The sequence below is a fragment of the Mesoplodon mirus genome (assembly GCF_964341445.2).
Source record: "Mesoplodon mirus genome assembly, contig: HAP1_SCAFFOLD_29, whole genome shotgun sequence".
NCBI lineage: Eukaryota > Metazoa > Chordata > Mammalia > Artiodactyla > Ziphiidae > Mesoplodon > Mesoplodon mirus.
In genome coordinates this window covers 6,230,212-6,242,650 of record NW_028295817.1, presented here as the reverse complement: position 1 = coordinate 6,242,650, position 12,439 = coordinate 6,230,212, and positions in this window count along the sequence as shown.

Genomic DNA, 12,439 nt, shown 5'->3' with positions numbered 1-12,439 from the left:
AGACTTTATTTTATTGCCCAGATTCTCTTTTTATCTCCCAGGAATTTTTAATGAACGTTGCCGGAGACGAACACCTCCTCTGCTTTTTGTTCCGTTCCTCATTCTTGGGGTGTTGAGGGTGCAGACCCCTCTTTTGTAACTGCTTCATGCTGTGGTGGCAGCCCTGATACCTGGGGGAAGGGGCAAAACGTCTCCCCACCAGCCTCCAGGTGAGGTTGATTGTCCCAAAGCCTCCTGCCTCACTTCTCGTCCGCCTGAACACCAGCATTGGAAGTGTTATAGATTCTAATGACCTTTAAGGGTCCAGGAAAGAGATGCGCAGAGATGCTCTGGTGGCAGGTTTCACCCCACCCCACATTTGTTCGGTGACATTAGGCTGACGTTTTTTGCCAGCCTAGATGCTCTGACCAGTAGTCTGTGCTTTATTTAATTAGGTCCCTGAATTAATGTACAAACAGCACCATGTGTCAGAGCCCTGCCTGTGCAACACCCAGACAGTCCAGGGTCAGTGGTGATCCAGGACCATGACGTCCACTGAGTCAACGGCCTTTAGAAGTAGCCAGCAGTCCAGCCGGTCATATTGGCCACCATCACCGCGGTGTCTGTAGGGTTTTCTATGGTGAAAGCGTGATATACGTTTCCCCCACCAAGCTTATTAGCTCCCCTCTGGGTGCAGTAAGTCCTGCAAGCAGTAGTCTGCTCTTTCGGGGCACAGTCTGCTTGTTTTCTGAGAGAAACTCCAGGTCAAGTGATGGTCACATGAGTCATCTTGGGGGCCCGTTGCCCCCATTTGTCTCTCTGGAGGTTGGAGTTGGAAGGCCTCCTCACTCGAGGTCAGTGTGTCCACAGAGCGACCCCTGCAACTTCAGGACATGATGGGTGGTTAGGATCACCACGTGTGGTCCTATTCCCTTAGGAGGGAACTGGCCTTGTGGGCTGCTGATTTCCAGCTTTTTAGATACCCCAGTATCCTGGCCTGATGAGTCGGTGGGCAAAGCCCTTGGGGACCATAGTTTATCATACCTGAAGGGCATTCTTGTGTTGCTCCATTTCAAGTGGTCCCAGTTTTTGCACTAGGGCTCCAAGGGTGATTAACCTTTGACCGGGTATGTAAAGGTCAAAGGGTTTAGCTAAATTAGCGAGTTCCTGGGCAAGGATCTGAATTGACTGCTCTTTCCATTCTTGAAAGGCTGCTTCTGGATTCTATTCAAAAGGATCATCATCTTTTTGTGTCAGTGTTTCATGTAGAGGCCCAGCTATTAGACTGTAGTTAGGGATCCAGATGCAGAAAACCTTGGCCTCGCCAGGAACCCTTAAGCTGTCTTCTAGTTTTAGAAGAGGAAAGGCTGCAAATGGCTTCTTCCCTATCCTGGGATGCGTTTCTCCAAATATCTGTGAGAATGAAGCCCAGGCAAGTCACCTGAGCCTGGGATATTTGAGCCTTTTTCTTGGACACCTTCTATCCTTTCTTGGCTAGGTAGTTCCGAGGCATCTTTAGTAGGCCTGGCGATCAGAATGTCATCTGCATATTGAAGGAGGGTTCCCTTTTACAGAGGTAGAACGTTTAGGTCTTTAGAGGACATTTCCCCAATGATGGTGTGGGGATTTTTGAACCATTGGGGCAGGACGGCCCAGCATTATTGGTTTTGTTGCATGTTGTGTCCTGCCACTCACAAGCCAAAAATTCTTGTGACTCTGAGATGAATGGAATACAGAAGAAGGCATCATTGAAGTCTAATACAGAATGCCATGGCCTGGTGGATGGTAGAATGAGCAGCAGGGTGTAGGAAATAGGATCTACTGGATGTAGATCCTCGGTGGCTTCACTGACTGTCCTGATATCCTTTACCAGGTCTCCAGCAGCCCATGGGGCTCTCGTGGTCAGGCCAATCCCAGGATATGGAGCTCACCTGGGCTGCATTCCGCACCCCACAGCCCACGGGGCTCTCGTGTTCAAGTCCCTCCCAGGGTATAAAGCTCACCTGTACAGCTACCCAGCAGCCCATGGGGCTCTCATAGTCAGGCCCCACCCAGGATACAGAGCTCCCCTGGGCAGGTACCCCAGCAGGGCTGGACACACAGGAACTGTGCACATAGCCCACCTTGCAGAGAACCCCCAGCTCACCTGTTGCTCACAGCTGACACAGAACACCTCAGAGCAGGACTTGAACTAACAAACAGCAGCTCTGACAGGTCTGTGACCCTGGCTCTCACTCTGTGCAGCCTCTCTCTGCCTGGTCTTCCAGACACTTCCACTGCAGCCAGGGCACCAGGCCTCTGTCTCCACCCACCATCACTCCTCTCCCTGACTCCTGGGTTCCTCTCATTAGGATACGGTCTTCTTGAATTTGTTTTCCACTCATGGACCAGATAAAATGATAAGAAAACAAGCCGCAGCTGTAGCCCCTTGTCTATCCTGACTCTCAAGGCCCACACCTGTTCCTTGGGACTGACCCGTTTAGCAAGGTTCATTTTCTGCAACTGTGAGCCCCTGAGGGGTGAGGATTGGCTGGCTTGGGCAGCCTGACACTGCCTGCCAGACCCCCCCCACAGGTGTGCCTGGGTTGAGGTCAATATAAACACCTCTCCAGTCAGCAAGAGCCCCTGTAGCTGTGCCTGACGCCATATTCTCTGCCCCATCAGCAGTTTCGGGGCTGGGGTGGTGGGAGGGAGTGAGGGGCCGTGGCTTTGTGGGTGCCCCAGTGTGAGTGGGGCTCTGCTGGACTTTCTGCAGGAGTTACCAGGCTGCCACATGCTAAAGAAGAGGATGTGTCACCCATACCTGCCCCTGGAATTTCTCCCCAGGCAGAGGTGAGGAAGTAAAAAAGCAGTGGGGGCTGTGGCAGGAGGGGTATCTCAGGCAGGGAAATGAAAAGCTTCCAGAAGAGCATCTGGGGCCAGGACCATCCTGGCTGGCCTGCAGGCTCCAAGTCGGCCTGCGTGCTCTCGCTAGTGTGGCTCCACAGCCCTTCCTGTAGGCTTGCAAGTGCTTGTACATATTCAGGTGTTTTACCTGGAAAGGGTGGGAAGAGTTCAGCTGCAGCAGGACTGGGGCTCAGCTCACATTTACTCACAGACGCCTCGACACAGTCCCCCAGCTTTGCAATGAGGATGCTCCTTGTGGGGGAGAGCGCTGCTGACTGCATGGGAGACGATTTCCCACCTCTGACCAACTTAAGAATTTTTTACCACTGGAGCAAGTGCCCTGATATGGTTTTCCTCTGTATAACTGGTGAGTTTTGTTTTTTTTCTTTCTTTTTTTCTTTTTGGTTCAAGTTAGATTTTATTTATTCCTCTTTTTTTTTAATTTGGAGATATAAACATGGAAATAATGCATTAATATAAAGACGTCTATGTGAAGGGAAAAACGTATTTTCTGTTTTATTTTATTAAATGTTATTTATTAATTTTTAATTTTTTTAAATTTATTTCTTTTATACAGCAGGTTCTTATTGGATATGTATTTTATACATATAAGTGTGCACATGTGAATCCCAGTCTCCCAATTCATCCCACCACCACCCTCACATGGCGTTCCCTCCTTGGTGTCCATATGTTTGTTCTCTACATCTGTCTCTATCTCTGCCCTGCAAACTGGTTCATCTGTACCATTTTTCTAGGTTCCACATATATGCATTAATATACAATATTTGTTTTTCTCTTTCTGACTTACTTCACTCTGTATGACAGTCTCTAGATCCATCGAGGTCTCTACAAATGACCCAATTTCATTCCTATGTATGGCTGAGTAATATTCCGTTGTATATATGTACCACGTCTTTATCCATTCGTCTGTCTGTGGGCACTTAGGTTGCTTTCATTACCTGTCTATTGTAAATAGTGCTGCAGTGAACATTGTGGTGAATGTGTCTTTTTGATTTATGGTTTTCTCTGGGTATATGCCCAGTAGTGGGATTGCTGGTTTATATGGTAATTCTATTTTTGTTTTTTAAGGAACCTCCATACTGTTCTCCATAGAGACTGTATCGATTTACATTCCCAACAATAGTGGAATAAGGTTCCTTTTCTCCACACCCTCTCCAGCATTTGTTGTTTGTAGATTTTCTGATGATGCCCATTCTAACAGGTGTGACGTGATACCTCATTGTAGTTTCGATTTCCATTTCTCTAATAATTAGTGATGTTGAGCAGATTTTCATGTGTGTACTGGCCATCTCTATGTCTTCTTGGAAGAAATGTCTATTTAGATCTTCCATTTTTGTATTGGGTTGTTTGTTTTATTACTGTTGAGCTGCATGAGCTGTTTATATATATTGGAGATTAATCATTTGTCCATTGATTCGTTTGCAAATATTTTCTGCCATTCTGAGGGTTGTCTTTTCGTCTTGTTTGTAGTTTCCTTTGCTTTGCAAAAGCTTTTACGTTTCATTAGTCCCATCTGTTTAGTTTTCTTTTTTATTTCATTACTATAGGAGGTGGATCAAAAAAGATCTTGCTGGGCTTCCCTGGTGGCGCAGTGGTTGAGAGTCCGCCTGCCGATGCAGGGGATGCGGTATCGTGCCCCGGTCCGGGAGGATCCCGCATGCCGCGGAGCGGCTGGGCCCGTGAGCCATGGCCGCTGAGCCTGCGCGTCCAGAGCCTGTGCTCCGCAACGGGAGAGGCCACAACAGTGAGAGGCCTGCGTACCGCAAAAAAAAAAAAAAAAAAAAAAAAAAAAAAATCTTGCTGTGATTTACGTCAGAGTATCCTTCGTAAGTTTTCCTCTCAGAGTTTTATACTGTCTGGTCTTACATTAAGGTCTCTAATTCATTTTGAATATATTTTTATGTATGGTGTTGGGGAGTGTTCTAATTTCATTCTTTTATATGTAGCTCTCCATATTTCCCAGCACCAATGATTGAAGAGACTGTCTTATCTCCATTGTATAGTCTTGCCTCCTTTGTCATAGATTAGTTGACCATAAGTGTGTAGATTTATCCTAGGGCTTTTTTTTTCCCTTTTACACGTTTATTGAAGTATAATTGCTTTACAATGGAGTGTTCGTTTCTGCTGTATAACAAAGTGAATCAGCTATACATATAGAAATATCACCAGATCCCCTCCCTCTTGCATCTCCCTCCCACACTCCATATCCCACCCTTTTATGTGGTCACAAAGCACCGAGCTGATCTCCCTGTTCTATGTGGCTGATTCCCAGTAACTATCGGTGTTACATTTGGTAATGTATTTATGTCCATATCACTCTCTCTCTTCGTCCCAGCTTACCCATCCCCCTTCTGGTGTCCTCAAGTCCTTTCTCTATGTCTGTGTCCTTAATCCTGTCCTGCAACTAGGTTCTTCAAAATCATTTTTTTTCTTCATTAGATTCCATATATCTCTGTTAACATACAGTATTTGTTTTTCCCTTTCAGACTTACTTCACTGTATAGGACAGATTCTAAGTCCATCCACCTCAGTACAAATAACTCAGTTTTGCTTCTTTTTATGGTTGAGTAATATTTGATTGTATATATGTGCCAGATCTTCTTTATCCATTCATCTGTCGATGGACACTTAGGTTGCTTCCATGTCCTGGCCAATGCAAATAGAGCTGCAATGAACATTTTTGTACATAACTCTTTTTGAATTATGGTTTTCGCAAGGCAAATGCCCAGTAGTTGGATTCTTGAGTCGTATGGTACTTCTATTGTTAGTTATTTAAAGGAACCTCCGTACTGTTCTCCCTAGTGCTCATATCAATTTACATTCCCACCCACAGTGCAAGTGTGTTCCCTTTTCTGCAATAAAGGACTCTCCAGCATTTATTGTTTTGTAGATTTTTTTGATGATTGCCACTCTGACTGCTGTGAGGTGATACCTCAGGGTAGTTTTGATTTGCATTTCTCTAATGATTAGTGATGTTCAGCATCCTTTTATGTGTTTCTTGGTAATCTGTATATCTTCTTTGGAGAAATGTCTATTTAGGTCTTCTGCCCGTTTTTGGATTGGGTTGTTTGTTTTTGTGATTTTGAGCTACATGAGGTGCTTGTAAAGTTTGGAGATTAATCCTTTGTCAATTGCTTCATTTGAAAATATTTTCTCCCATTCTGAGGGTTGTTTTTGCATCTTGTTTATGTTTTCCTGTACTGTGTAAAAGCTTTTAAGTTTCATTAGGTCCCATTTGTTGATTTCTGGTTTTATTTCCATTTCTCTAGGAGGTGGGCCCAAAAAGATCTTGCTGTGATTTATGTCATAGAGTGTTCTGCCTATGGTTTCCTCTAAGTGTTTTATAGTGTCTGGTCTTATATTTAGATCTCTAATCAATTTAGAGTCTATTTTTGTGTATGGTGTTATGGAGTGTTCTAATTTCATTCTTTTTTGTGTAGGGGTCCAGTTTTTCCAGCACCAATTACTGAAGAGACTGTCTTTTCTCCATTGTATATCCTTAGCTCCTTTGTCATAGATGAGATAGCCATATGTATGTAGGTTTATCTCTGGGCTTTTTGTCCTGTTCCATTGATCTGTGTTTATGCCAATCTACATACACTTGATTCCATTATGGAGACATATAAATACATAAGTTTCAAGGTTATTACCAGTCAGATATTTTCCTCTTCAGTTAATAGGGTGTTTTGTGTCCAGTTCATTGAGAAAGGAGTAGGTCTTGTCTATTAACTATTTGGTATATGGAATAGGATCTGTGCTAATTTCAAACTCTGCTTTTACACATCACCCCACGTCACCTTTCCCCTTAAGGAGGCATAAGTGTGTTTTCTAAATGTGTAACTCTGTTCTCTTTTGAAATTCAGTTCATGTGTAGCCATGTTTACATTTCCTCTATAAGTGATATATGACAATAAGTTTCTTTTTCTTTGTGGCTCATTTCACTTAGCATCATCGTATCTAAAGCCACTCATTAAGCTGCTATTGGCCTTATGACATTGATTTTATGTCTGAGTGACATTCCTTTGTATATAAGTACCACAACATCTATATCCATTTTTTTTACTTTCCTGGGATATATAAAGTGTACCGAAGTCGAGGTTCTTGTAAACAGAGCAGCCCTAAACTTTGCGCTGGCTGTGTGTTGTGGATTTTTAGTTTTCTCAAAATACACGCCCATGAGTGGAAGTGTGCTATGCTCTGTAGCTCTGTTTTAGAAAACAACATACAGTTCTCCAGAGAGGCTGTTGGCAATTTACATCCTGTCCATCGGCGTAACCAGGCTCCCTTTTCTCCATGGCCTGTCCTGCATTTGTGGATTTTACACTATTTGTGGATGGCCCTTTTGACTGGAGGTAAGGGACACTTCTCTGTAGTGTGGATTTGCAATGCCTGATGGCTTGCTTAGCCAAAAAGGGCATATGCATTTTTTCCCGAATATATTCAAGAAAATACACATAATCCCTTTTCAGCCAAGGGCAACATTGTCGAAATTCTGTCGCTTTTCATGTGCTTTAAAGATGACTCCAATCTACCTCTTGAAATCTGTTTCCTTCAATTCTGCCTTGCATTCAAATCCTCTTCACTGCCTTTCCTCAATATATTTCTGGATGATAGTTGTCCTTTATAATTCTGAAAGTTTGTGAATTGCTGTGCCCCTGATTTCCATTTTTCAACTCGCCTCTTTGTGAGCTGGCTGCAATACCACAGGATGGCTTTAGGCACTAGTCCTGTTCCGGGGCTTCAGGCTGAGCCTTTGGTTAATTATTCTTCCTGATGGGAAACTAGAGTGACATGTACCCATCCAAACACCTACAGCTAATCTCTCATTTATTTCCCCTCTTCCTGTTCATCCTCTGCACAGTTTGCAAACTGTGCATAACGGGAGGGTAAAGGCACTGACACTCCAAGTGTGGAGATTTTGAGTAATGCAGATGGAATGGCGAAGCCGAGCACGACAAAAGGAAAAATTAGGTACCTTTTAGAAAACTTTCCCAATTACACAGTGTACCATCCACTGGGTTTCCCATGCATGTTTTTACTGGAGGAAGATTCCCTTAAACCTGGAGAGTTGGGACCACTAGAATGGGTAGCACACAGTATTGCTCTAAGTGGTGTTCTTTTGTTCACACAACTTCAGCAATCTTGTCAGCCCCAAGTGTCCAGTCATATGTCTCATCCAGCTGTGGGTGTAACGGTGGTCAATCTAGCTTGCATCACAGGCCCTGAACGTAATTTTTAAGACTTTCTCTCTGTTTTTGCATTTTGCTTTTGAAATTTATTTTTATAAGTGGGTTTAACTGAATTTCAGTGCTGTGTTCATGCCATTATACACACACATGATTCCTTTATGGAGACATGAGAATACATATGTTTTAAAATACTTAGAGTCAGACATATTCCTCTGCAATGAATAGGGGGTGTTGAGTCCAGTTCATTGTGCCGGGAGTAGGTGTTGTCTATTACATACATGGTTTATATAACGGAATCTGTGCTAATTTAAAACTGTGGTTTTATGCATCACCCCACCTCGGCTTTCCCATTAAGCAGGCAGAAGATGTTTTCTAAATGTGTGACTCTGTTGTGTTTGTAATTCAGTTCATGTGTAGTCATGTGTACATTCCCGTTATGAGTGATAACTTATGATAAGATTAGTTACTCTGTAATCTTTCCTAACTCAGTTCATGTGTAGCCATGTTTACAGGACCTTCATAAGTGATATCTTATGATAAGTTTCTTTTTCTGTGTGACTTATTTCTCTTAGAATCATCGTACCTGAATCCACTCATTTTGCTGCTACTGGCCTTATGACACTGATGTCATGGCTGAGCGATATTCCATCGTACGTAAGTACCACAATATCTTGAACCATTTTTGTCTTTCCTGGGATACTTAAGGTGTACCCAAGTTGAGGTTCTTGTAAGCAGTGCAGCCCTAAATTTGGGGGTGGCTGTGTCTTATTGATTTTCAGTTTTCCCAAGGTATATTCCCTAGAATGGAACTGCCCTTGGCTGTGTAGCTCTGTTGTTTACTTGTTTTAGGGAACACAATGCACTCCTCCAGAGAGGCATTTGGCAACTTACATCCCGCCCATCAGCATAACAAGGCTCCCTGATCTCCAGGGCCTGTCTTGCCTTTCTGGTTTTTACACATTTTGTGGATGTCCCTTTTGACCGGTGGGAAGGGATACTTCTTTGTAGTGCAGATTTGCATTGCTGCTTGCTTGCTTGGCCAAAAAGGGCGTATGCATTTTCTCCTGAATATACTCAGGAGAAAACGCATACGCCCTTTTTGGCCAAGTGCATCATTGTCGAAGTTGTGCCCCTCTTCCTGTGCTTGAAAGGTGATTCCAACGTACCTCTTGAAATCTGTTTCCTGCTATTCTGCCTCATTTTAAAGTCCGCCTCTCTGCCTTCCCTCAAAAGATTTTTGGACGATAGTTGTCCTCTATTACTCTGCCAGTTTGTAAATTGCTGTGCCCCTGAGCTCCATTTTTCAACTCGTTTTTGTGAGCTGACAGCAAATCCAAAATTATGGTTCAAAACCTATACTGGTTCCCGGCGGGTGGCTGAGACATTGGTTAATTCTACTTCCTGCCGGGCAATTAAAGTGACATGTACCTGTCCAAATGCCTAACAGCTAATCTCTCATTGGTTCTCCCTCTTCCCTTTCATCCTCTGCCAAATTGGCAACCTGTGCGAACCAGGAGGTTTTACGGGCAATTACTCCAAGTTGGGAGATTGATAGTAAAGCCGTTGGAAGGTCAAACTGGAGCACAAGGAGAGGGACTATAAGTTGAGTTTTAGAAACCTTTCGTATTCACAGTGTGTCCATTCTCTAGGTTTCCCGTAAATGTTATGGCTGTAGTAATATTCCCTTACACATGGAGAGTTGGGACACATGGAATGGGTGCCACATATTATTGCTTTAAAGGGTCTGCATTTGCTCACCCAGTCTCACCAAACCTCTCAGTCTCAAGTGTCCAGCTTTATGCCACATCCAGCTCTCGTTGTAGGTAGGGTCATTCCAGGTTTCATCAGAGCCCCTGAAGGAACTGTAAAGATTTTCCCTGTTTTTTTTGTATTGTATTTGAAATTTATTTTTTTTACTGCGTTTGAGCTGATCCTCACTGCCATGTTTATGCCAGTTTAGACACACTTGATTCCCTTACGGTGACATATCAATACATAGGTTTTAAGATTCTTACTAGTCAGATATATTCCTCTGTGTGAAGTATGGAGTCTTGATAACTTTTCAGTGAGGAAGGTGTAGATCTTGTCTATTCTGTATTTGGTTTCTGGAATGGTGCCTGTACTTATATCAAACTCTGGTTTTATGCAACACCCCACCTCTCCTTCCCCCTTAAGCAGGCGTAAGAGTGTTTTCTAAATGTGAGACGCTGTTCTCTTTCCTAACTCAGTTCATGTGTAGCCATGTTTACAGGATTTTCATAAGTGATATCTTATGATAAGATTCTTTTTCTGTGTGACTTATTTCACTTAGAATCATCTTACCTGAATCCATTCATTTTGCTGCTACTGGTCTTATGAAATTGATTTCATGGCTGAGGGATATTCCATCATAATGAAAGTACCACAATTTTTTGAACCATTTTTATCTTTCACGGAATATATAAGGTGTACCCAAGTTGAGGTTCTTGTCAGCAGTGCAGCCGTAAATATTGGGGTGGCTCTGTCTTATTGATTTTCAGTTTTCCCAAGGTATATTCCCTAGACTGGAAGTGCCCTTGGCTCTGTAGCTCTGTTGTTTACTTGTTTTAGGGAACACAATGCACTCCTCCAGAGAGGCAGTTGGCAATTTACATCCCGCCCATCAGCATAACAAGGCTCCCTGTTCTCCAGGGCCTGTCTTGCCTTTCTGGTTTTTACACATTTTTCCGATGTCCCTTTTGACCAGTGGGAAGTGATACTACTTTGTAGTGCGGATTTGCATTGCCCGCTTGCTTGCTTGGCCAAAAAGGGCGTATACGTTTTTTCCTGAATATATTCAGGAGAAATCACATACGCCCTTTTTGGCCAAGTGCATCATTGTCGAAGTTGTGCCACTCTTCCTGTGCTTTAAAGGCGATTCGAACGTACGTCTTGAAATCTGTTTCCTGCTATTCTGCCTCGCTTTCAAGTCCACCTCGTTGCCTTCCCTCAACAGATTTTTGGACGTTAGTTGCCCTTTATTACTCTGCCATTTTGTGAATTGCTGTGCCCCTGAGCTCCATTTTTTAACTCGTTTTTTCTGAGCTGAACGCAAGTGCAATATATTGGTTTAGGACCTATACTGGTTCCCGGTGGGTGGCTGAGATTTTGGTCAATTCTTATTCCTCCTGGGAAATAAGTGTGACATATGCCCGTCCAAACACCTAACAGCTACTCTCTCATTGTTTCTCTTTCTTCCCATTCATCCTCTGCGAAATTGGCGACCTGTGCGAAACTGGAGGTTAAAGTGCTGTCTCTCCAGGTTGAGAGATTGATAGTAAAGCAATTGGAAAGTCAAATCGGAGTGCCAGGAGAGGGAATATTCGTTGAATTTTAGAGATCTTTCATATTCACAGTGTGTCCATTCTCTAGGTTTCCCATACATGTTATAGCTGTAGTAATATTCCCTTCAACCTGGACAGTTGGGACCCATGGATTGGTTGCCATGCATTATTGCTTTAAAGGGTCTGCCTTTGCTCACCCAATCTCACCAATCCTCTCAGTTCCATGTGTCCAGCCCTATGCCACATCAAGCTGTCGTTGTGCATAGGGTCATTCCAGGTTTCATCCGAGACCCTGAAGGAATTGGAAAGAATTTCCCTGTTTTTTTGGTTTGTTTTTGAAATTCCTTTTTATAGTGGGTTTGAGTTGATTCTCTCTGCCATGTTTATGCCAGTCTAGAAACACTTGTTTCCCTTATGGAGACATATCAATACATAGGTTTTAAGATTCTTACTAGTCAAATATATTCCTCTGCTGTAAATATGTGGTTTTGAGTCCCTTTCACTGAGGAAGGTGTAGGTCTTGTCTATTCCATAGTTGCTTTATGGAACGGTACCTGTGCTTATATCAAACTCTGGTTTTATGCATCACCCCACCTCTCCTTCCCCCTTAAGCAGGCATAAAAGTGTTTTCTAAATGTGAGACTCTGTTCTGTTTCCTAACTCAGTTCATGTGTAGCCATGTTTACAGGATCTTCATAAGTGATATCTTATGATAAGTTTCTTTTTCTGTGTGACTTATTTCACGTAGAATCATCGTACTTGAATCCACTCATTTTGCTGCTACTGGTCTTATGACATTGACTTCAAGGCTGAGGGATATTCCATCGTACGTAAGTACCACAATTTTTTGAACCATTTTTATCTTTCCTGCGATATTTAAGGTGTACCCAATTTGAGGTTCTTGTAAGCAGTGCAGCCCTAAATTTGGGGGTGGCTCTGTCTTATTGATTTTCAATTTTGCCAAGGTATATTACCTAGACTGGAAGTGTCCATGGCTCTGTAGCTCTGTTGTTTACTTCTTTTAGGGAACACAATGCACTCCTCCAGAGAGGCAGTTGGCAA